At 38.3% G+C, this 25,756-nt stretch overlaps 1 protein-coding gene across 3 annotated transcripts in view; it reads left to right on the forward strand.

Annotated features, from left to right (window-relative positions):
- The first annotated feature begins 3,835 nt into the window (after positions 1-3,835).
- The window catches only part of LOC101173182 (B-cell CLL/lymphoma 9 protein), a 37,275-nt gene continuing 15,354 nt past the window's right edge, over positions 3,836-25,756 (forward strand). For 2 of the 3 annotated variants that reach the window (XM_011489871.3, XM_020713262.2), the window contains exons 1-2: positions 3,836-4,270; positions 6,587-6,764. The gene's annotated coding sequence lies outside the window, so the exon portion shown is untranslated. Of the gene's footprint in view, positions 4,271-4,305; positions 4,653-6,586; positions 6,765-25,756 lie in introns of those variants that run through there. The other variant, XM_011489870.3, reaches the window with a different exon arrangement.

Genomic DNA, 25,756 nt, shown 5'->3' on the forward strand with positions numbered 1-25,756 from the left:
GGCGGGCCACAACTCCACTCGGAAACGGGGAAGGGAAGGGGGGTGGAGTTGCTCAGCGCCAACAGTCCCGCCTACAACTAAGATAACTTTTTATTTCATTTTAAACTTGTCCTGTCAAGCAACTGAGCAAACAGATGAGAGCTAAAGATTTTACTGTTACAAAGGGCAGTTATGAATCTTCTGAGGAGACTTTCTAACAACCTACTGGCACTCTGCAGAAACTATGTCATAGAAAACAACACTGTTTTTTTTATTTTGGCAAAAATGGTGGAAATGCTTTTAAAATAAATCAAAAGATGATTGGAATGGTTTTTTAAAGGGTTAAGACCAAAGGTTTTGTTGTAACTGATTACACAATAATCCTGTTTTATTTTGAAAAAAAAAAAACTAAAAGGGAAACTTTTGATTTGTAACATTAGGATAACAAATAGGAAATAGATTTGTTATCCTAATAAATAATAAAATAAATTTTGGCTTAGGTTATGTTGAAATTGTGTGACATGTTCTAAAAAGTGTTCCTGTTGGAAATCGTCCAATGTTCCTGAATCAAAACAGCTCTGAAGAAAACAAAGGGGAGTGGGGGGGGGGGTGACTCATTGACACTAAACACAAAACCTTGAAAACAGTTTAGTTTTCTCACGGGGCTTGGCAGGTTAACGTCCCCCCCCCCCCCATTTTATGAAATCATACCTTTAGATGGGTAGATTTTCAGTCATCGTTGTTTATTGTTTTACTGGAAGGGAGTAAATACTTTTTCCACATCACTGAACATGAATGCACACCAACAATAGCCACATTTTTAAGTAAGAAGAATCGGTACAGTGTCTGCACCTTCACACACATTACTTGAATCCGGTGGACCTGAAAAGCACATACAATGTGGAAAAAATACATGTATTTCAGTCTAAGACTCTGCAGGTTGTCCCACTTTGAAATATAAGAAATGTCTGTGATGTTTGTCATAGAAACACTTCAGCTGTGGAAACAGAAGAAAAGAAAAGAATAAAAAAAATGAACATTCTTTGATTTTTTTTTAAAGAATTTATTTGTATAAAGTGCAGAAAATAATTATTTGTTCAATAGCAACATTTCTTCTCAATACTACTCTGGTTGTCAGTGGCAACGGCCAAACTTTTCCTGTACGTCTTCAGCAGGTTTGCACACCATAGTTGCATTTTTGGTCCGTTCTTCCATGCAGATTGTCTCAAGCGCTGTGATGGTTTGGTTCTGTCGCTGGGCAACTCGGACTTTCAACTCCCTCCACAGGTTCTCCATTGGATTGACGTCCAGAGACTGGCATGGCCTCCAGAACCTTGAAATGTCTTTTTTTTGTAGCCACTCCTTTGTTACCTCGTCAACGTATCTAGGATCATCGTCATAGTGGAATATCTGCCATGTTTCATTATTAATGCTTCCACTGATAGAAAGAGGTTTTTCCCCCAAAGCTCACCATACATGGTCCCATTCATGTCAATGGGACCATGTATGGTTGTCCTGTTCCCCACACAAAAAAGCAGCCCCAAATCATGATGTTACCACCTCCATGCTTATCATCCATACTCCCTAAGAGTTCCGTTTTGGTTTCATTCTCCCAATCCTCCTCTAGATCATTCAGATGATGTCTAGAGAACTTAGGATGGGCCTGGACAGTTTCCCCAATGTAGTTCTGGGCCGTTTCCTCACCGCTCTCAAGATCATCTGTACCCCATCAGGGGGGAATCTTGCATGGATCTCCGGGGGAGGGAGATTGTCTGTGGTCTTGTCTTGTATTTCTTCCATTATCTAATAATTTGCTACAACACTTGATCTTTTCTCTCCAATCTGCCCAGTTCTTTTTAGATCGTGTCCCTGGTGTCCTTTGACAGCTCTTTGGTCTTGATCATGGTGGACAGGTTGTAGTCTGCCTGTTCAAGGGTGTGGACAGATGTCTTTCATGCTAATAATCGGTTCAAATAGGTGCTATTATTACCGGTAACAAGTGAAAGATTGAAGATCTTCTCAACCCTTGTGCTGTCTTAGATGACCCCACCCTTACATTGACGTGTTCTCCCTACCATGACAAAGGTGGATAAAGGTGGAAAGATTTCATGTAATCCATGGACACCAGTGAAGATCACAAATCATTGAAGAAAAAAAGGTTCAGAGCACTGTCTAGTGGGTCTGGATGACCCAGCTCCCAAAGGTAAAGTGCCTAGGATAGAACAAGGGTTACAGAAGAAGTAACAGGTCTACAATAACAGAATTCCTCCTTGTTTGAAGGTACAAATACTGTTCTGCCCCGTTATACAGTGACTTTAGCTCAGAATAATGATTAGTCAGATGATTATTCTTTCAGCAAACATTGAAAATGGTTCCACTGAGATATATACCTCAGAATAATTTAACTAAATCCTGCACAAAAACAAGCCCACACTCCAAAAGTGCTTCCCCTAAACAAACTTTAGGACATTAATTAATGAAACACTTTTGAAATATCAAAATATTTCTGTTTCTGTGCAAGATTGAATTTATCTTTGAGCTAATTTATGAATCCTGACAGTTCAGGTCATTACACTGAAGAAGGGAGCTCTCACTGAAATATTTTTCTTTTTGCGACTCTTTCAGCTCTTGTATGACTACAATCGGGACCCCCCCCCCCCCCCCCCCCCCAACACACACATGTACGCAATCAGGCCAGCTAATAATATGTGCACTTAAACACCAATTTATTCAATCCCCGCTTGTCTTGATTATACATTTGGGTTAGATTTGAAATGTATCTTGATTAAATATTGAGAAGGACCACTTTCACATTGCATGTCCTCAATGTTCCTCATTTCCTTTGAGACTCCTGACAGCCACGCTGTAAGATGTGTGTATTTGTGTGAGTCTGCCCCTTAGATGAATATGATTTTATTTATCAAGTGTCATGTCATTAGCAACTTGACTCATTGGGAGCACAATTAAATCTTCACCAGACAGAGCGACGCCAGATTATAGGAGCAGATTAAAAGGGAAACAATAAAAAGTGCTTTTTACTGTTTGGTTTTCCTGAATATAATAGATTTGTATGCTCTCAAAAAAAGACAAGTCCTAAGTGAAAATTAATCGATTTATTTACAAGTCTTTTAAAAATTATATATATTATCATAACTATTATCTTCTGAAAATATTTTCACCTTGATATATATCAGTCAGATTTTGGGCTAGTTTATATTAATTTTTGAGTTTGATAGTCTTTGTGTGCTTTTCACCTTTCATACTACATTAAGGTCAAACCCTGTGAACTTTCACTTTAGAATGATCTAGGTCAGCTGACAAGCATCTGTAAAACTATATGTCTTTTTTCAATGAACTTCAAGTAAATACAATAGTTTATGAAAGCTATTTTGTTTTAAAATGACTAATAGTACTCTTAGTTTTGAGGGAGAAGAACAGATGTGCTCCAATACAAAAACAAAAAGCTGGGAAAAAAATAGAACCCTTTATTGGAGTAAAAATTAATATAGTTTATTCTAATAGAATATAAAACAACCCTTTTATTCATTTGAAAGTAATACATTTCCTTTTTATTTAAACATTTTAATTTTAACATTTTAATTATATATATATATATATATATATATATATATATATATATATATATATATATATATATATATATATATATATATATATATATATATATATATATATATGGATATTAATAAATATCAAAGTGACGTTTTTTAAAACCAGCCAAAGTTTTGTGCTTTTATTTTTTATAACGCCACGTTATTTTAAAAATGCATACTATTTTGAAAAGATTCCCTAAAATACAATTACGGACGTTAGCTGACGTCATCGCGAAAGAAAACATCCGAACTTTCAAGCCTCGGTCGAACTTATCTCAAGTTTGAATTCGCTTTCACGGGCGCGCAAACCGAAGCAGGCGGTTCCGGACAGGATAGTCCGGGCTCGTTCTGCGTGTTTGTGTTTGTTTCAGACATTGTCGGCGTCACGCAGGGCTGAATAGTTGCTGTTGTCCGACAGGAACGTTCACTGGCACACAGAACTGACCTAGAATTGCTACTTAGAATTGGGCGAAACCATCGCTCAAAAGCGAAGGGGGAAGACGGCAGGAAATTTTGACTGGGATGGAATGGAGTAGGACCACTGGAAAGCTCATGCGAAAAGGGGGGGGAGACATTTTCCTATTTTATCATGTTATCATGATAATGTAGTGATTTGATATGAGTGTGGTTCAAAACCCGCCTTTGACAAAAATGGAAATTAAGGAAAACAAATTCAGGTGAGTGAACCCTTTTACACATCTAGCAGGAAAGTGACGCTACACGGCTCGCCTCCTGGCAACGGGCACACGCGGGTCCTCCTCCCGGGGACATCTCACTCCGGTATCCGTTCTTCTCTACCCCTGTCCCCGAAGACGGGCTAGCGAAACCCGCGTCGCGTCCGGCCTGGTAGACATTGAGAGACACTTGGACGGCAAAAGCAGGTTATTCCGGCGCGGCGGTGGCGGATCATTCACCATGTTTTCAGCACGGCGTAAAACCCGCGGAGAAATATTGGTTTTTACCCCATTATACTGGAGGACCGCCCGTGCTTAGTGAAAATGAAAAAAGGATACAATGCAGCATGCATGGTGTGCATTCTTCGGGAGCGCCACATCGTTGGTATGGTATTCTCTTCATTTCAAACGAGTTTAATGTGATTTGTAAACGTGTACGGAGAGCACAGGCCTCGGCTTATGAGTGTATATCGGCCAGCCCTATCATCTGCTGAGCGATTTGATTGTTACATTGTTACCGGAGCTAGTAGCACAACTTGAAAATGAACGAGCAGGGCCCGGGTCGTCTCACAAGCAGACAAAGCCGCGAGACTCCAACCCCGTTTAGGTTGTGGTTTCGTGTGTTTGCGGACGACGTCGTCGTTCTCGCTGCCACACGGCCGCCGTCCACAGCCTCCCTCTTCGGGGGAAGACTTTGTTTGCGCTGGCCGAGAGGCTCCATGAATGCGAGTGCTGAAGTCCTCCCTTCCCCCCCCCCACCACCAGTTCTCTGGCGAAACAGGAACAACTTCTTTTAGGAAAAAAGAAAAAAAAAAGTTCCTGGAGTTTCAAGCGCCATGGAATTACTTTGTCCGCCAAGGGTTGTCCAGTGAGGCGCTGAGATTTCAGGGGGGGTTGGAAAGAGCACAGTCCCTGCAGTTCTGTCTGTGCCTCCGGATTATTTGCAGAGTTTTAGGTTTGCATATTTTAGGAGGACTTCCTCGAGTTTAGGCCCCGTCTTCAAGCAACTTGTGCCATTGTGCTGTTACCTTGGTAAAAGGAAAAGGAAAAACATGACAAGGCATGTGTTGAGTCATTTAGCAATCTTATTTAACTTGACATTTCAGGAGGGAAATCTACAGGTCCTTGAGTGTAACTCCTTATTTTGGATTTAAACTCCCTTTTATAATTATTATCTATATATTTTCTAAATTTCATGCTTTGAACAAGCAAGTAGGCTCTACAGTGGTTAAAGGATGAGTCAATTTTGCAGGAAAATAACATTTGAGACTAATCTGAGTCCTCCACCCCCCAGTTTTTACCTAAAGCGCTGAACCAGAGTGACTCTCCGCTCTTAGTCAGGAGTTCAGGATCTTGTCCAAAGACGGGAGCAGACATACCAGTTGCTGAGACTAAACTGCAGAAGCTCCTATTGAAGACCCACTCCAAATGAAAATTGGTATTGTTAACACGTTCTTCTAGCATATGGAGGACATATGTAAAGAAAATTAAGATCAAAACTGTTTCTGACTATTTTTATATTCTAATTGTTGTATGTAAATGCCATTGGAAGAAGCTTGTAGTTACGTAGAAGCTCCATGTTCTGCTCCGTTCGGATCCATCCACTTGTAGACGACTGGATCCATGTTCGCCTTAGTTTTTCTCACCTGAGCTGGCATCTGGATCAAAACTGTACGGCTAGATGGCTCCAATGTTGCTCGCCATTTTTGTTCCACCGCTAATGCTATGTTAGCGGTGAAAGGCTGTAAGCTAGCGGTAGCGTGTGTACACAGAGTGATGATGGGAAATGAGGACTACTACAGCTGCTGCTGCTATTCAGAAACTTTGTCCAACAAAAACGCTACAAAAAAAAAAAAAAAATAGCCGTAGAAGAAACTACATAATTATAAGACCACTGGCAACACTTTTACGATGAGTGGATTGGGACCTTTAGAAAATCTTGTCTTTCCGTTGCTAGGCAACACTGCTAACTGCAAAAGTTCTGCTAGCCTATCTACTTTTGAGTGCATGGTGGAGTTTTTTAAATAAAAAAGAAGGTATTTACCACTTGTAATGTGTATTAATAGGAAGGAGAAGCCTGCAAAGGCCTTTTTTATAGAGAATTGTTGTGTGTCCTGTAATGTCTTATGTCTACACTGGTTGATAAGTGAAGTATAAATGAATGTCTGGGCTACTGTAGTTCCCTAATGACCTCAACGGTGCTCTGGTTATGTGTTTACTACATGGCAGTCTTGTCAACACCAGAAATGGAGTGCTTTTCCTTGCCATTTCCTCGTGTTTATTTCACCCAATAAGCAGAGTTGTGTTCCTCTGTTCCAGGTGTGAATGACTTGTGGCTGTAGGTCGTCGTGAGTCGGCCACGTTCTCACACAGCCTCCGTGGCCGGCTGGCTGGCTGGCTGGGGGGACTCGAGTGGAGAGCAGACATCAGTGCCCAGGGGACTTGAGGCCTGGTTCTCCATATGAGGCCCTGCTGAAAGGGCAGGGGGGCTTCTGAGGTAATCTAGCACAATTCTGGCTTCATTCTTCTTTGTTTCTCACATTTCGTTGTACCTGCACGGCTTGTGTGTTTTCTCAGAAGTGTGAATCTGTGGCAGATTCTGTGTAAATGAGCTAGCTCCTTCTTGTTGCCTTGTTTTTTTTTTACCTAGAAGTGAGCATGGGCATATTGGTGGTGACTCAATGTCAAATTTGTAGAATAAATGCTTATAGAAACTGACGTTTGTTCATAAACTGCATGTTGTGTCTGTTGAAATTCTCCCGTTAAGCCTTTTATTCATGCTGAAATGATCAGTTTGTTTTCAAGCTGTTGAGTTTCCTCAGGTAGTTATGAGTGAACCTGGAACATTAAACACTTGTTTTTCAAGTTAAAATCACGGCATCAGTCATAGAAACCAACCGTTTTTTAGGCCAGACTCTTCCCAACAATCTGACATTTATCTATAGTTGTGCCTGATTTTCCACGAGAGGATTTTGACTTGCCAAGCGGCGGTTGATGGTCAGGGAGGTGGTTGGAGCTGAGAAATCTGAGCGCGCCGCTCGCTGCCTTGAGCTACCCCTGCTTGGTCTCACTCTCTGATCTGCACATGCTGGGGATAAAACACGGTCAGGCTGTTCTTCTTGAGAACGCCGTGCACACTGTTTATTTATCTGCTATCTAATCTGAAGCGTGTTAACCAAAAACCACAGTGAGGTGAAGGACGCGCGGAAATGGATATTGATGTAAAACGGCCACGGATTTATTTTTGCTTCTGTGTATTGGCGTCTCCAGTTTCTGTGCATTTGTTTGCTTCATGATGGGTTTTCTAATTAAAACTTTGAAGGCTCGTGTTGCGTGTGACATGGAACGATAGGTGGAGGAGATGTTTTTTTTTTTTCTTGCGCAGTTGGATATGTATGTGGTGGGGGTGGTGGACCCTCCCTGCCTCGTACAGTAGATCAGACCCCTGGGCTTCAGTTTTTCTGTTGCTGGAAATGTTTATTTTCACACTGTGGGATCTTTGTTCTCTCGTAATTGTAGAAGTATTTCTTTTAAGGCAACGTATCAGTTTTCACATTTACCTGGATCTCTTTGCCGCCTATTCACAATTCATAAAGGAATTTAGCTCATCCACTAAATAAACCTTACAGTTGTCAAGCCAACATAGTACAGTAATTATGTGGGATTCCCCCAGAAAAGGTGAACATTTAGTGTGGTTTTTAATGTGAATTTGGCCAATTTTAAGATTAAACGTGCAGTTGTTGGCGTGAAACATGGCTTCAACTTGTTGAGTTGGTGAAGTAGTGGAACAGTTTAGGTGTGTGTCTGTTGCAACAGTTATGATTACAATCTTTCTCAGCATCAAGGAACTGTGCCGTAGCTTCAAATTGTCTTGTACTTTTATACTTTGACTGTTTGCCTTCTTTTAACGAACACGAGAAAAAAATATGATCAAACTTTGAATTTGAAGAGAAATCGAGCCTTTTAAATAAAAAAAAGGTTTTATCTAAAAATATAGTTCATAGAAGCCTTTACAGACCTTACCAAAAGAATAGAATTTAGGGCAAATTAATTGCACAAAATTACCAGTTGGTTGATTGCTCTTTGTCTGTGGTTCTACACATGCTAATACAGTAGGGGGCAATGTTCTGTTTGCTGCGAGACTTGTGTACGCAAACCCAAAAGCCACGATATACGTTTATCGTCTACTCATTGGAAGTGTTTGTATATTCGCTTCCAAGGATGACTTTCAGTATTTCGTCTATAATGCTGCATGGGTTAGGTAGGACTTCATTCCATCCACATAAATTCACACACTATGTAGCAAATATATTGCTCCGCAGTCGCCGTCACAGCATTTCTGTGACGTGAGGCGTGGCTTGCGCTTATAGCACCACTATCTTGTTAGCTAGTTCAGGTGTTGGTGTTACAGTTACTGTGTCCCTTCATTTTTTCGCGGGGTTTATGTTCTAAAATTAACGTTATGGATCCGCAACCTTGTATTACAGATGTTTCAAGGCTGTAAAATCCCTCACTACATACTTGATACACTTTTCTCAGACAGACATGAACATTTTCACATTTTTCTCTCTTGTTAAACCTCTGAAGTTCAAACCCTTGTAGAAAAAAAGTTCAGTATTATAGAATGAAAACAAAGATCTGCTTGTGACTGAAAATGTATGTAAAATCTGTACAGGAGACCCAGCATGGGTATTAGGTGCTATTACTGCCACCACATTGCGAACAAAAGTCACAGTTTCGAGATCCAAATTTCCTAAAATGCAGACAAAGTATTTGGCTTTAAAAACAAAACTTTCACATTTGCAAATAAAAATATTGCATGTATGCTTTCAGAATCTTTTTCTTCACTTTTAAAATACATTTTTGCATTTGTGACATAAAAGGTTTTAGATGCGTTATCCCTCATCTGGCTTTGTCCCTATCTTTGATTTTGTGTTCATGACTTTCAGTTTAGTGCGACACATCTGCCACCAAACAGCCTGCTGATTGGTCTAGGTTCTATCCAGTCAAATTGCTAGATTTATCTAACATGGTGTCTGCTACCGAGACTCGGAGACCGAACCGGCTGTTTGACCCTTGATGTTATGTGTTTATATGCAATTTTGAAAGTTTTTTTTTTTTTTACTGAACATTTGTTTGAAGTTTAGGAAATTTTGATCTCAAACTGTGACTTTTGTTTGCAATGTGGTGGCAAAAATATCACTTCACACACAGAGAAAATTGATTGACAAGTTCTACAGCCAATCAAAACACAGGAGACAATGTTCTGTTAAAAGAAAAAGAATGCAGAATTGCGCAGAGAGAAATCCACGAAAGCTGAACCGCAATAGAGCGAGGGACCACTGTATTGAGACATATTTTACGGCGTCACTGGTGTGCTAGAATTTAGTTCTTGAATCACAAATCTGTTGGAATACCACTAGATGCAAATAATTTTTTAGATGACCGTAGAAGTTGTGGATTAATTTGCAACATTTATACTTTTACATAAACCCACAATTGACAGGAAACAAGCATAAAATGGCAATTTAATATTTTGTTTCAGTTTTTGGACAAGTTCAATTTGATCAAGTCTGTTTATACTGCATCTGATATGAACTTTGATTAATAAATCCAGATTTTAGGATTTAAACTGCTGCTGCCAGATAAATTAGACTAAAGACACTGAATTTAAATAAAAAAATATGATCCCTTGTCAACGTTGTTTAGAAAATGGCAAATAGTTTAGAATATTTTCCTATTGCTTAAAAAATATAATGGTAGTAGTAAGTGGAAGAGAGTTCGTAAGCTACTACTATCATAAGTCTCGGTGGAGTTATGTCAGGTAGTAATCGCAGTGTTTCTAAAGAAGCAGGACTGCTGGAGAGCAGCTGTCGCTCAGCTGATCCTGTAGTGCCTCTTGATACCAGACTTGATACTTTTTTTTCCTGTTGCTATCCCGTGACTGCTGTTGGGAAAATACCAATTCTGTGTTTAAAAAACTAAAAAAACTAATGTGATCTGAATGAGTTTAACACCCATCACTCATACAGATGGCCAGTTTTATTTTATTCAGTCTTGCAACCAACATGTTGATACAAAAACACAGTGGTTGAATTGGGCAACAGTGGTAGAAGTGAAAGGAGCTATAAATAGCTTTTTGTACATAGTCAACATGCTTGCTTTTATTTATTTAATAGCATTAACTGTCAGATTCTTCCGAATCGCCATCATGTTCCAAATGAATGCAGTGCTGCAGTCCATTAATGTGACTGCAGCTTTGGGATGTGGGCCATGATGATAGTGTTTCTTATGTTACCGGGTCCAACCATGTCTCAGGACCACTTCAGAATAATGCTATACCTGAAGGAAAAGCTTTAAAGAAGCTTGAAACAAAACATAACTGTAAAGATTTGTCGTTCTGTGGTATTTTGAGCCCTTTACCTTAACATATTGACATGAGGAACACCTGTAGGACAGTTTGTACACTGTCGATGGCCTTGACTTAGATCATACAGTGGATTAAACCTGCAAAAATAAATAAAGCAGGCACATTTTTAATAGATTACATCTTTAGGTTGTCTTGATATTTTTCAGATGTAGAAGCAGGGTTCATCTTTTTTTTATTTATTTTTATGGATTTTGATGGTGGTTGGAGCACACAGCATGCAGAAAGGGCGGACAAAGAAAACTTGAAAGCCTCAGTGTTGCGTCATAGATCCATACTGTATCCATGGATACAATAATTAAGGCAGAACAAACACTAAGAACGTGTTACCTTGTATGACGGATTTTTTGAAAACGGTTGAACTAAAGAAGCATGAGTATCATAAATGCTTGTTGTACTACCTTCTCTTTAAGCATATATACAGTTTTTTTATGTACAGCTTACATATTTATCTTCAAATAAAATGCAGCACATTTAGGGAGAAGTAAATTATTTTTTTATAACCTAGAGTTACAACCTTTTAAAGTAAATATTTGGCAACATCAGAGCATTCATTTTCTGAAATCCGTATTATTGAAACAGTTGGGATTTAAAACTATTTTGACCTTCATTTTTGTGCTATAATACACACAAAAATACAATAAACATTAAGATTGTGAACATTTGAATATCGAAGTCTGGTTGTTGAAGCAAAGAAGGACAAAAATGTGGAGAAGTAGCATATGGAGACATTTAGGTGTATAATTGCTAACAGTGTGAGAGTGCTTGCAGACATAACCTGTGTTTTGTGATTTTTGTGAAGTGGCAGAAATATCTCCTTTGATTCAACTCCTTCACACTAAGACAGGTTTTCATTCAGCCCATAATTAATTTCCTTTTGTGTGTTTTTTTTAAAGTCACGTCTCTAGCCTGAAAATGCACCAATTTAGTTCAAAAATGGAGGTGCACACATGGTTGAAGGACATGTTTTAAAAAAAAAAGTCAACAGGACTTTTGTGTCTTTATAACCTAGTTTTAAATCTTAGTATCTGAGTGAAAAACATTCTTTTATTTTGAATCTTTGGTATATATACATTTTTTTTTTCATACGTGTAGATTTATTGCAGGTTCTCAAGGATGTTGTGTCCATGTTTCTCTGCTGTGATTGACAGAGAAAAATGCAGTGATGGAAGGGGACCCTTTCAAATAAACTCAGGATTTATTATGAGTAAAATAAAAACGCAGGAAAAAGTACTTCTTCAGCTGACACTGTGTAGTTTTAATTAGCCCAATTTCTTCTAAATAACCAAACGTATGACTCCTATTAACCCTCTTATAGTGGACAGGTCACCAGCAGCACCTAAAGTAACCCACGTTATATGACATAGCGTAACTCTTTGACCTTTTATGCGATCAACGCGAAAATCTGACGCGGAGAAAAGCAGCCTTTTGTATCTGCTTTGCACTGATGTATGTGTTGCGTGTTCACTCTGCATTGATATGCGACAGATTTCGTAAGCACTTCGCTGCTTAAAAGGGTTGCATATCGCTGCGAAGTTGGTTCTCTCCGCGTTAGAATCCAATGGAAACACGGTAATTTCGTTAACGGTTAACGAGTTACAGTAGTCGAAGGAACGTCACCACTGGAGTTAAAGATCTGGTCTTAAAGGCTTAACCCTTGTGCTATCTTGTGGGGTCCAGATGACCACACTCCCAACGTTAACGTGCATCCAAGGCACATTAACGTTGGGAATGGGGTCATCTAGACCCACTAGACAGTGCGCTGAACCTTTTTTCTTCAATGAGTTTTGATCTTCACTGGTATCCATGGATTACATAAGATCCCCTCCACCTTTATCCACCTTTGTCATGGTAGGGATAACACGTCAATGCAAGGGTGGGGTCATCTGGACTCCACAAGATAGAAAAAGGGTTTAAGGGATTTTATTTAACATTTTTAGTTTTGGAAAAGTGAGCGTTAAAGACTTTCTCTTTGCTTTCCAGTTTCATTGAAAGACTTGTAGCAGACTTGCGGCGGCAAGTGACATGAATAACTTTGCTTTCATTTGAAATTAGTTTAGTTATTTATCTCGCGTGTCAGAACTTTATTATAAGGTGACAGTGCAAACGAAAGGATGCCTTGGGCAGCAATATTCTTTATGTGTTCAAGTTCCGCCGCTGAGAGGTGATGGGTGAGATCCTTGGTGCTTTGCAGAGAACTTCCGAATGAGTTTTTAAGAAGTAATCAAGGCTTTGCTGTGTCAAATATTACCTGAATAAAAAACCATTTGTTTTTGTTAATTATATGTCAATTGTATTGGTTTTTGCAGTCAGAAATAACTTAAACACAATTTACAGACAGAAAAAGGAAGACATTGTTTTGATGGAAACAGCATTCCTGAAAGTTCTTTGGTTTTTATGTTTTTATTTAAGATTCTTGGCATCTTAGAATGTTATATCTTGGCCTCTTTTGTTAGTAATTTTCATTAATTTCTCATTAAATGATGCCAATATTTCCCAAAAAAAATCTAGTTTTTGCAAATATTTTTATTGATGCTGGACCATCATCAGCTGTTGAGCATAAAGTAAAACCCTAAGTTGAAGTGAACTGTCTCACGTTTTCTGTGACATACTTCAAGGAAACATGTTTTTGATCAATATGACAGCTACCCTCCCTTCTTAATTCAAGAATATTTATGTAAAAAAGATGATTTATTTTTTAGCTTGGGGACAGCAGAAATGAGGTTAAATTATGCCGAGTACTTCCCCTACTTGAACATTTGGTTGACACATTAATGGCGTTGAGTCCAACAAAGAAATCAGACTTAGTGGAATATTAAATTCCAGACTATTGAATCCTTCCTTAGCAGTTTATGTTTTGTGCTAAATTTATCTTGAAAATTTGGAGTAAAAGTGCAAATGTTGATTGTTTTTGATAAATCCATTGTTTGATGGTGACTGTAGAGTCAAAAGGCTCGACTTTTTTCAATCCCCGTCCTTTCAAGCCTCGTTTTGAGCTTACGAAAGGACGAGTATAACCCAAGTAATAGTTTATGGAAATCATTTTTAATCTAGCATGCTTTTATGTTTCTTCTCTGTTTTTGCGTTATTGTTGTTTGGAATGCTGAAAACAAGCAAATGTTGGTCCAGATTTTTTTAATTGTAGTTTGCTTTGTTGACATTAGTTAACAGAATATAGTAAAAAAAAAAAAACTGAGATGTTGAACATTTTGATCAAGATTCACAATTCAGAACATTATTTCACTGTGTCAGTTGTATTTATTTTTAAAAGAATATGTCTTGTGTGCTGCTGCGTAGCACCCGCTCCCTTCCTACAAGCACTCGGAGGAAAACGGGGTGTAGTGAGCATATTGGCGTTCGTTTTCCATCTCAAAGCAAAAACCGATCGTTGTGAAAGAATTCCCTGGTCTGATTTCACTCTTGGGTCAAATCGTCAGGTTGACATGCCTCTGGGGCCATGTCTCGTCCTTCAGCTTGATTTTTGTCTCATTTTAATTTCCCCCCTTTTTAAAATGGTTACTATGAACAAAAACAAGTTTGCTGCACAAAAATTTCAAAAACTTGTTTTTTAGCCTGTTTTAGGGCTTTTCATTTGTTAAAAATTGTTGCCCCTAAGTTTTTACATCAAGTTCTTCATCTTGTGGTTTTTTGTTTTTATTTTGTCTATTAATACTGATGGAAAACTTTAGTAGACCACTGATTGGATCAGATTTGTCATCACATGTCCCTGACGCTAACATAAGGGCAGCCTTTTACAGAGAGAGAGAAGTGACTAATATTAGCTACTGTTTTATTCTTTTATTTCGGTGTTCGCTTTTCTCTTAAGGTATTTGTGTCCTTCTTGGCTGTTGTGTTGCAGAACAGGAAGTGTTGTTCATTTTGGGCTGCCGTTCATATTTGCCGTTCTAGAGGGTTTTCATGTGACGCCGTGGTTGTGAAAGACGGCCACAGTGGACAAACTCGCCCGTAGCAAAACAAGCAGAACTTGCCCTTCTTGGTTTGTTAAAACAAGATCATTTATTGCCATTCATTAGGTGATCACTAGGGTTGGCTTTAAAAGACTTTATCTAAAATGTAATAGATTTTTATTTAGAATATTTTAATATTGGCTTATAAAATTGCAGATTTGCTGAATTTCTTTTTTCTTCTTCTTCTTTTAGACCAGAAACGGCTTTCAGATAGTTTTCGATAGACGAATTCTTTATATTCTTCATGAACGGTTAAGATTTGTTTAATCCAATTCACTAGTTATGTGAAATATTCTTTTTTTAACCAAACAAATCTTTTTACTTAGAAAGAATACAATGAATAAATTTGTCAACAAATTGTGTAAACTGATAAGTTATGATCCTGTGAATTAAAATCATATTGATTTTGGATTATAAACTCATGTAGCTATAAAATATGAGATGCATAAATACACCTTTATGTGCAACAAGTAGACAGAAATGGCCAACAGAGCACATATTGAAATACTTTTCTGACTTGCCTAGATCAACGATTAATATTTTTTCACACTAAAAGCAAAAAGAACGATAGATTATTTCTGAAGAGCGTAGAGAGTTTGGCCCTAAATATCCGCTGTTACTTATTTATTTCATATATAATGGTTGGTGCAGGCAGGCAAAAAATTTATTTTTCCTGTCTTTGTTTCCTTGCAGGCTTTCATTTACTTCTATTCGCATCTGCCGCTGTTTATGAGCTTTATCAAAACTGCTTAATTCAGAATATCTCTGCAACAAACCGTGGCTTAATATTATTGTAAAAGCAACAATAGAGAGAGACGGCCATGTTACATCAGCTGTAAACGCCTTTCTGTTAGCAAATATACTCCCTGAAAATGGGTTCAGTTTGCTAAACCGATGCTGTTTCTTTGATGTTCACGGCCGTCTGCAAATCTGTGCAGGAATCTGAGACTTTTAAAAAAAATCTATTTGTGCGAATAAGATATCACAAAATATTTATTTTTCCATTAACGTTAAACATGCCCACTATTTTTAGCCTCTAAAACACACTTTGGGGTTTAGTTATTGTTCCGAAAACATGGATAATAAAGCACAAACAATTTGCACGGAGATCCCTGGCTTAGAGTACCATTGTGTGGTTAAAGACCCACCCCAGATGAAAATTGTGTTTTTAACGTGTTGTTGGGGCATTTTTCTGATGATGGAGGGCATACATTAAAAAAACGAGTTTAAAAATTATATTTATTAGTTTTTTTTTAATTCAAATAATTGTGAATCTTGTGCAGATGAAAAAATATCATAAAAAAGAGCTTATTTGTAATGTAGAAAATACACTAGGCAGGCCATAAGCTTCCTGCTCTGCTCCATTTTGATGCATTCACTTGCAGATAAATGGGTCCATGTAGGTCTTAGTCTTCCTGGTCTGAGCTGACATCTGGCTCAAAACTAAACAGCTGGATAGGAACAGTATCACTCGCCATTTGTGTTCCACCGCTGATGTTAGGTTGAGGGTGTGAAGGACTGTAAGCTAGTGGGGGAGCGTGTGACCGGAGATCTCTCAGTAACAGGGAGGGGAGGTGTGGGTTGCTCTGTGCCAGTGGCCCCGCCCACAACTCGGAGGGGAATTTCTAATGAACTACTGGCGCTCTGCAAAAATGATGTCCTGGAAAACGACACAGGTTCTTGGACTTTGGCTAAAAAAGGGTAAAATCATAATTTTAATATCATTGTGAACGCTTTAAAAATGTCTCCAAAGATGATCCGAGTCTTTAAGACTGTAAAGAATTGGAATGCTTGTTGATTTAGGTGTTTACTTTGCTCTTTTGGGATTTTTTAAATAACTGATTTTAGTGTTTTTTTATCAGCGGGCTACTTTTGCCAACTTTATGTTGCCATAAACAGCAACGCATGTCAGACAATATTAGCAGTTAAGCAATCATGCATGTCTCTGTGTGCACGTGTACATTGCAGCATGACTGTATATTTAATTGGGCACTTCTTAGCTGGTGTGTTTAAAATTCCATTGAAATGACACAGCAAATGAGGGTTAATTCATGGAAACAATCTGGCTTATATTCACAGCTCATTTTGTGGCATGAAGAGGAAGTGCAACACTGTTTATTGAAAAACCATGTTTTTGTGCTGCTTGGATTTATGTATCTTTTTTATTTTTTTTTAGCCAAGCATTGCTTTTCTGTGTTTAATTTCAAACCTCAGTTTCCTCTCCGTCTTGTTGATTTGAATGAGCAGAACAATCTGATGTTTGCTTTTGTTTGCCTGATTGTTCTTCGTTGTGAGTCTAAATATAGCCATTAAGAAAGGGCTGCAAATGTCTTTACTTTACCTCAACGCTTAGCAAGACTTCTAAAAACAGGCAAGCGACGGGATTTCCCACAAATCTGTGGAAGACGTCCTCCCAGCATGAGCGAGGGAGGAATGCGTCTTGAGAGTAGGAGGGAGGGTCGCCCGGATGGATGGAGGGAGGGAGATGTGGACCAAAGAGCATGGTGGAGGGAAAGGAGGAAAGAGGGGTCTCCACGAGGGCAGCAGAGTTTCTTTTAAACAAGGGCTGTTTCTGTCTGACTTCTCACTGGAGCTACAAACAGGAGAGAGCCTCTGTTGGAAAAACAAACCCATATGAGTGCATTTTACTCATTACTGCGAGCAGCATCGCTGCCACAGCTGTTCCAGTGCCGGATCTTAACAAAGCACAGTGCTTCTGCTTAATTGGGTACTTTTAGAGGAGTTAAATCTGCTTCAAACTTTTGAGAACACACATGTCTGACAGGAGAAAAGGAACTATGAATGAGAAAAATGGCCAGGTAAAGCATATTGACTCATAAACACCTGTACCTGTCGGCTTTTCCTTTCATATCAGAAACATCAGCGTAAACGTATGGGCCTGAATATTTACTGGTTAATCATACTTGTTGCTATATTGTGTATTTTTTCTGGCATTGACTGGATATAAGAACTGGACCAAGTGACCTCCCTCCCTTGGCGGTCCAAAAAGGAAGTACCTGCTGGTTCCAAGAAGATGTAATCTCATAGACTTCTATAGAGAAATAAACACCTATATCTCAGTCATTCTATTTGTCAGGATAATCATTGTTTTATTTTTTTTTTACATATTTTTTTCTTAATGTTTTTTTTTCCTGTAGTGCAGGTTTTCATGTTACAAACTGGCCAATCAGATGCCTCGATTAAAAGTAAGCAGTGCCTGCTGTCCCCCACTTTGAACGGTAGAAGCATTTGATTGACATATTTTGCGTAGCCTGCTTTAAAGTGGTAGGGATGTGAACTTTCAACAAACTCTCTCCTGATTGGTGAGAATGGTTGCTATATAAACGAATCGGACCGATCATTGCTTAGTGAGGATTTCTGACCCCAACAGGGCAACCTCTGTATCACAAAACACAGTGACTTAATTTTGTTCGAGCCGGAAGCCATTTTCCTTGAGTGATGTCACACTCACTCGCTCCAGGTCTCATATTCAGTCAATGTTCACAGGAGGTCATGTGTCACGTGTTGTGCTGTCTCTTGAGATAGTCTTAGATTTCCACCAATTATCAGGACAATTAGCCTCGCTTGACAAGTAAATATTTTTTAGAATTTTTCTTAATTGACCTATAAGCTGGCTGTGTTTCGTTCTGAGCCTACATGATCAGAGCAGAACAATTTCTGCTCCAATCTAATTTTCTTAAATGTAAATTTATGTTTTCAGATTTCCATTTTTAAAGCAAACATTTTTTGGTCATAAATATAAAACTGAAGAAAGAAAATTATAAATCCTTACATTAAAAAAGTATATATACTAATTGTTTTTGTCAGTCACATCAGCATAAATTGTGCAGCAGCATTGGTAGCCATGAAGAAGTGATCACTTGTGGACAAGCTACTCCTTTTTAGCCCGAGATGTGGAGACGGACAGCAGATGGACAGAGATGGAACTGTAGGGTGAAGTGATTGAGCTGGAGTTCAGAGCGAGCCAGAGTGCTGAGTGGCTGTCCTGCTGCTAGAGCTGGCCGCCACACACATGGCACGGTGCCCAGGCTACGCTAGCAGATGTGTCTGTAGTGACTCAGCTGTGTGTGCGCTGGTGTCCACTCCACGCCTGGGACATAGACACCCACCCGCACCGCTCTGTGAAGAGGACGGTTTGTGTAACGACTCTCCCCTTCTACTGGTAAATCTGTGTCACAACCACTTCCTGTCGTGTTTTCATTGTCGTCTCCGTTCTTTTGAAGGACGCGCCGTGATTTCTTGACAGCCTGCTCTGAGATGACACACTGTGACATTACACACATGTCCCCTCCATGGGGATAAGGGGGTGTCATCTTGGAGGCTGGGTTTCTAAAATAAATTCAATAATGATCTTTGTATATCTATATCGGTTCATCAAATCCATGAATCAACTTTTTATTGAAGCAAAATTAGGCAAAACATATGTTTTTATTATTATATTATTGTAGCGATTCATTTTAACAATTAGATTCATAAAATAATTTCTGGTTGCTGATGTGATTTATAGTCCATTGCTTCATCTTGAACCATCTGATTGACTGACCCAAAATTTCTACCAGCGGGACTCTGAGATAAATACCTGGTACTGAACAGTGCAGGAGAATATTTTTTGTACTTCTTGCCAGATAATCAAGTGTAAATCAAATAACAAACAAGTAAAAAAGAACTAATGGTAAATCCATTTACATTTGAGTTTCCTAAAGTTCAGCCCACTGTTGTTTTTCCACATCGAAACAATCCAAAGGGAACATTATTAAAACATTCAACCACACTGTATGGTCACATGACTTTGCTAAATTCAATGTTTCCACATATTGGACTGGAATCATGTCTTTATCATTTTTTGATCAAGCCATCACATGTGTGCTGTCCGGGGTGATGGTCGTTTTTACGTTATAGTAAAATAAACCTTCTGTACCTAAGTCCAAATGGTATTTTCCAGGATCGATACGTTCAATTTATTTCATTTTGAAACCATTTTTAATGGTATGGTTTTATTCGATGAACAGCTTGTCTCAGACAGATCAATCTGGTTGGATTGTAGGAATATAAAGCGATTCATCGATTAAGTTGGTTAATAGTTGCACCCAAAGTTTTTATCACTTGTACTGTGAAAAATGTGTTTTATTTTATAACCAAATAACAATTGGTTTTGAGTGTCATTTGGAATAATAGGTATTTGATTCAATCATAAACTTGTGAATGAAACTGAATATATTCAGTATTTTGGCAGGGATTCAGGTTCTCAGCAGGGGACAGCAATGTGGAAAAATCATAAAGTCGGTTACTGGGAAGATGGTAAGACCAAGACATGGCTTATTTATCTCTGGGAAAAGTAAAACAGTTGAAAGAAGGGTTTTCCCACACCATTTTAATACTTCAGTGGGCAGATAATTCTGGCATCCCACTCAGATATTTTTGTCTTACAATCCATAGTAGGCAACTATACCCATGTTGGGCTGTGCGTAGAGCTGTAGTTCAGCTTCTCCGCGCTTTGTCTAACATTCACACTGACCAGCTCAGTGGCCTTGTTACAGTGTCCGCCCTGTAACTGGAAGGTCGTGGGTTCAAACCCAGGCCGAGTCATACCAAAGACTTTAAAAATGGGATCCAGTCGGCATTAAGTGGTTGGATTGGGGGATTAAGCCACCAAATGGTTCCAGAGTGCGGCTGTGTCTGCAGCTCACCGCTCCCCCAGGGGATGGGTCAAATGCCGAGAACAAATTTCGCAGACCTAGGTGTGTGACAGATGGTGGGTCTTTAACTTGGGACTTTAACTCTTTACATCGGCCCATTCCTTCCTGATGCACACGGTATCCTGCATGGGAGAGGTGTCTCATGAATGCTACTCCACTTACAATTGCTAAACAGATTTAGTGGCATAGACTCTTTTGCCAACTTCAGATTTGTGTATATTTATAGCAGCAATGCATTAACCCTTAAAATCAACAGTGATGGTTTTCTGAATGAGGCCAGGGCTGGCTCCTCAGGTACAAAGTGTTGATACTCCTATCAGTTCATAACCATAATTGTCAAACAGATGTAGCAGTTAAATACTCGCCTACAGTCTGTTCTGCTCAGCAGCTGCACAGCTCAGACAAATGGGGCATTCAGTTTCTTCTAATGGAATATAAATAAGTCACAAATATAATCTGGTTATGTCAGAAAGCCTGATAATGAATGGGAATAGTCAGACCACAATGAAGGCAATCTGACTCGATCAGACTTCAGTGTTTGTGAGTTTCTCTACAGTAAAAGATGAAAGTTTTTGATTTTTTTTTTTTTTCACCAACCAAACAATGAAATTTCTGTGCTTCAGATGTTACAGTATGTGAGCTCTTAAAACTTTTTGTTTTTGCTTATTATTATTACATTATTATTATTATTAATTAAGCATCTTTCCTGAATGGCAGCCAAATATCCAGGCGAATTCTATTTATGCCTGCCTTTATGGCACAACATGAATACAGCATTACGTTTGAGTTCAAGATTGTCTTTATTCCCTCACTACACCCAAAACCCAGTGCCCTGGAAATTTCCCACCAGTCTAAAAATAAAAAGTAAAAATTTGCGTGTGCATCGATACTTACCAGATTAGCAAATACAGACCACAATGCATTCTGTTTAAACGGTTTGTAATATATTTCTTTATAAATTAATCAAGTTTTCATCTACAGAACTCTAAATTTTTTATTACTTTTTGTAAACTTTTCATTTTTAATTGTTTTTTACTTTGGAAATATGTAACGTAATTTATAGCATTAAAAAAAAGTAGGGAGCAAGTGTCTAAATTATGTTAAAATCCAGGGCATCTTGTTTGTAATGCAAGGAAGATATAGTTGATGTTGGGAGATTGTTTGTGTATTTGTTTGTTTGTTTGTTTGTTTATTCAGAAGAGCTCCGCAAAAGCATCGATAATCATGATTCCATGTCTGGGTTCATGAGATCATTCATTCTTCTTTTTCTTTTTTTTTTGCGTGATCGTTACCTTCTATACTGCAGGAGCTGCATCTGAATGAAAGCCCTGTAACCTACTGTATCTGTTTGTGGTCATTGTCCCTTATTGTTGTAATCATCTGTTTATTAGCTGCTCGTTGTTCTAAATATATATATATATATACAACAGAATACTTTGTTTATGTTGTCTCTCAAGTGATGACAATGGTACTACATACGAAGCCCAGCCCAGTTGACACGGCAACATGGTCGATGTCTTGGACGCTCAGTTCCTATGTTTGTGTACTCGCTGCTGCAACAGCAGATGCGGTATGTCAAATGTTTCAAGTCTGGCATCACAGGTCTATCTATAGTGTCACTGCGTTCCTGTCATTCTGCGTCCAGAAAAAACCATTAGTTCTCTGTCGGGTGTGGCTCTTTGGAACTTACCTCAGTAGGTGAGTGTGGAGGTATTTCCTCTGCTGAGATGAAGGTATGAATCATGACAAGGAGTTTCCTGAATTCACTGCATTCAAGATGACTGTTGTTGGGCTTTTTTCCACTTCTAGTTCTTCTTTAGTAAGAAGGAAATTGTGTTAATGATCTTTGTGTTTTAAAAAAATTAAAACCTGTGGCTATCCTACCAAATAAAAACTGTTTTGGTAAAGATTGGATCCATTACATCAAATATACTTTTCTATCATAAAGAAAGTTATTTTTCCAGGTACACTGGATATAAATATTTTTGGTAAATATTATGTTTGTAAACTCATTGGTTTTATTTGAACCTAAGAGATTCATGTTCATTTAAAGATTTCTTTCCCCTATGTTTGTCTTTGTTGTTGTTGTCTCTGAGTAGTTTAAATGTCGGGCACAAAAAATGAGATTCTTCAAGTAAACATAATCTTTTTAAAATCATTTCTTGGTTGGTAACATGAGTGAATATGAATCTGTTTGGGGATGGAAAAGCTTTCTCTATTACTGAGGGTTTGTTGGTTCAATGCCGACGGCAGAGCTTTCTGAGAGAAAACTGACGAGAGAGAAATAATACTTTGATTCAGCCCTAAACAAATAATGGGCTGAAGCCGTTCTTGAGATGGAGGCCGAGCAGATGCAGGGTTGGGGAGCTGGAGAGGCAGAGAGAGCAATACTCCATTGTGACTGAACTGCAAAATGGGATTTGCATAAATAAGGCTGAACCATCAGCAGGCCCTTTACAGCCACCAGCGGCGCTGAGATGAGGGAAGCGCGGTGGTGTGTATTTGTGTGCACTTGCAGTTGGAGGTTCTTTTTCCCTTTTTTAAATATGTCTATTGTTGGGTTTAAGTCACTTGACTGGTTTGACACTGAGGTCAGGGTTTTTTTTTAAAAGTTATTTCTGCTGATCCGTCACTTCAACTTCTGCGTAGACAGGTGGATGTTCCAATACTATAAAGTCAACTTAGATTTCAAAGTTTGGGAAAACTACTTTCCAGTTTGACAGCGGTTCACATAGGGATGAAATGAAGCCCTGAAGTCTATTACCACCTGCAGGCCAAAGCGCAAACATAATTCCAGTTTCTGCATCTTTTTAATATTTGTATTGCAAACAAAAAGAGAGATGGATAGAAGAAGAGCAATTTCTGGACTATTTCTGGCTATTTCTGGCAGCTTTGACAATGACTGATCAAACAGACATTTTGCTTTTAAAGGTTTCTGACTGGTAGGACCTGCATATGTCCAGGTGATGGGCTTAGCAAATGCATGCTTAAAAATTGAGTCACTTATTCAAAATAAATTTAAATACATTTTTGCCAAATGACAAACCGTTCAAACGGAATGCTTTATGGTATATTTCCTTATCTGATTCTCTTAATGCTGAGTATCAACCAAGTGCGTGTGACATCACGCATAGAAAAGGGATTTACCTCTGGCCCCAACCAAATCAAGTCAATTCAGTCGCCATTTTTTTGCAAAATGGGACACCATGTTGGAATCAGATGTCATCAGTAATAGGTGATTGGTCCAATTAAGTCTCAGTCTGTGTTTCTATGGTAACTACTCTCGCCAGTCAAGAGTAAGTTTGTTGGAAACAACCCTTAGACTTTACTGCCGGCTACACAAAATCTGTCAAACATTTCAAACGCTCGACACGGGGGTCAGCAGGCACCACATACTTTCATAGATGCTTCTGATTGGACAGTTTATAACGGGAATAACTTGCCCTACAAAATATATGGTAAAAAATTAGGATGTTTAAAAAATATAGCAGAGCAAGAATGGTTATTCTGACAAATATAATAACTAAGTACCAGTTTATTATTTCTCAACAGAAGTCTTTGGGATTTTGGCTTCTTGGAGCCAGTGAGTACTCCCTGTTTGGCACACGAGGTGGGAGTGGTCGCCCAGTCCAGTCCTCTTATACAGTCAATGTAATTAACGTAGACAAAATATTTGTCATAGACCCATATGCACTTTTCAGTGAAATATTATTCCGAATGTAAAACTGTCAAAGTGTTCAACATATCGCCGCATTTGTGTTTGTTTTATGAAATGCAACTGAACCTTTTATTTTTAATAGGAGTCGAGGTAAAAGCTCAAAAAAAGGCTAAAGTAGGCAGTTGCTGGTAGACCCTGGTGTCAGTGGATTCCTTGTTACAGCTGCGTCAGCAAGCTTGTTAATTAGTATCTCATTAGTGTGCATCTGGAGCAAACATGTGATTGACAGTTCATGCTGTTTGAGTCGTCATGTGTGTTCATCCTCACACCAGGCGCATTTGTGCCAGCTTTGGAAACTCACTTGGACACCTATTCAAACTAGTGGTGACGACGATTCCTATCAATTTAACTGGATTCTGTTGGTCAAATTCATGTGGGAGGGCTATAAAAGAACATATGTGCATTATTACGCATATGGCCTATATATTGGAATATGCAGGCCAGCAAAGAAGAGGACAAAGTGACAAATGGTCAGTCTGTTGCAGTGTAGGATTTAGCGAAAATGTCTGAAGTGTCTTGATCAATATTTTTTTCTGTAAATGAAAGAAATGACCACATTTTTCTCCCTGGAAGGAGGAGACTTTATCTGATCGTTTTAGTAACTTTCCATGACCAAACATAATGAGTCCTTTTTATAATGTTGGGTGTGTCTAAAAGGTAAACATTGTTCTTGAGTCATTTAGACCCTTGAATTTTACCCATTCAAGTCAACACTAACGCATTTAATACAGAGTCGAAATTAACTTTACATTCTTTTTAAAGGCTGAGAGTGAATATTATATTATTTTTGCTTTGTTTTATGTGTCATTTTTTTGTATCAGGCCTAAAAAAACTGAAATTAAATATTTCAAACTTGTGTAAACTTAGTGGCCTCAAAGTAGCAACCATACTATAGGCTCCTGAGAGTCTTTTCTATAGTAGACATTGGTTTTTAGGTTGTCATTTTAACTGATTTGAACTATCCTAACATTTTTAAGAACATGACATGTATTTTTTTTTGATAAGTCAGAGGAACTTTGGTGTCTTCCTGGTGAGACAAGATGGAGACATTGATGATTTTTGTTTTTCCCTCTTGATTTTTTAGAAAGGTAAAAAAATGATTGTTTGGTTTAGAAACCTTATAATCGCATATCATTTATTATTTTTATTTCTAAAGATTATTTTATTTAATTTGTGTTTTAAAAAAATCAAACTTGAGTCAATCCTCATTTAGAAAATGGAAAATGTTTCAATTTTCCTGTAAATATTTTGTATTTTTCCAGGAAATTGCTTTGTAATTGGTTTTAATATTGGAATGAATAATCATACCAATGAAAGTCTAACCTTTTTTTCTTTTAATGTACTGTCTATGTCACAAGTGTTGTTTATAAATAACCATAATCAGTTTAAATGAAAAATCAGAAAACTAATGGAGGTTTAATTAGATCACATTGAATTGTAACTACAATGTAATCATGAAGCTGTGAGTTCAAACCTAAACAACTGAATCTTTTGGCAGTGGTACGGGAACTTTAAATGGCTTAGTGTAAATTCAGACTTCAACTGCAACATATAAATAAGAGGATAACTTCTTGTTAATATTGTAGGTGAGGATTGGAGTAAAGTTGCTGGAGAAATTACACCTGTGACGGCATTACAGGGTAGAGAGCCTTGATAGAC

Source organism: Oryzias latipes, chromosome 21, assembly GCF_002234675.1.
Source record: "Oryzias latipes chromosome 21, ASM223467v1".
Taxonomy (NCBI): Eukaryota; Metazoa; Chordata; class Actinopteri; order Beloniformes; family Adrianichthyidae; genus Oryzias; species Oryzias latipes.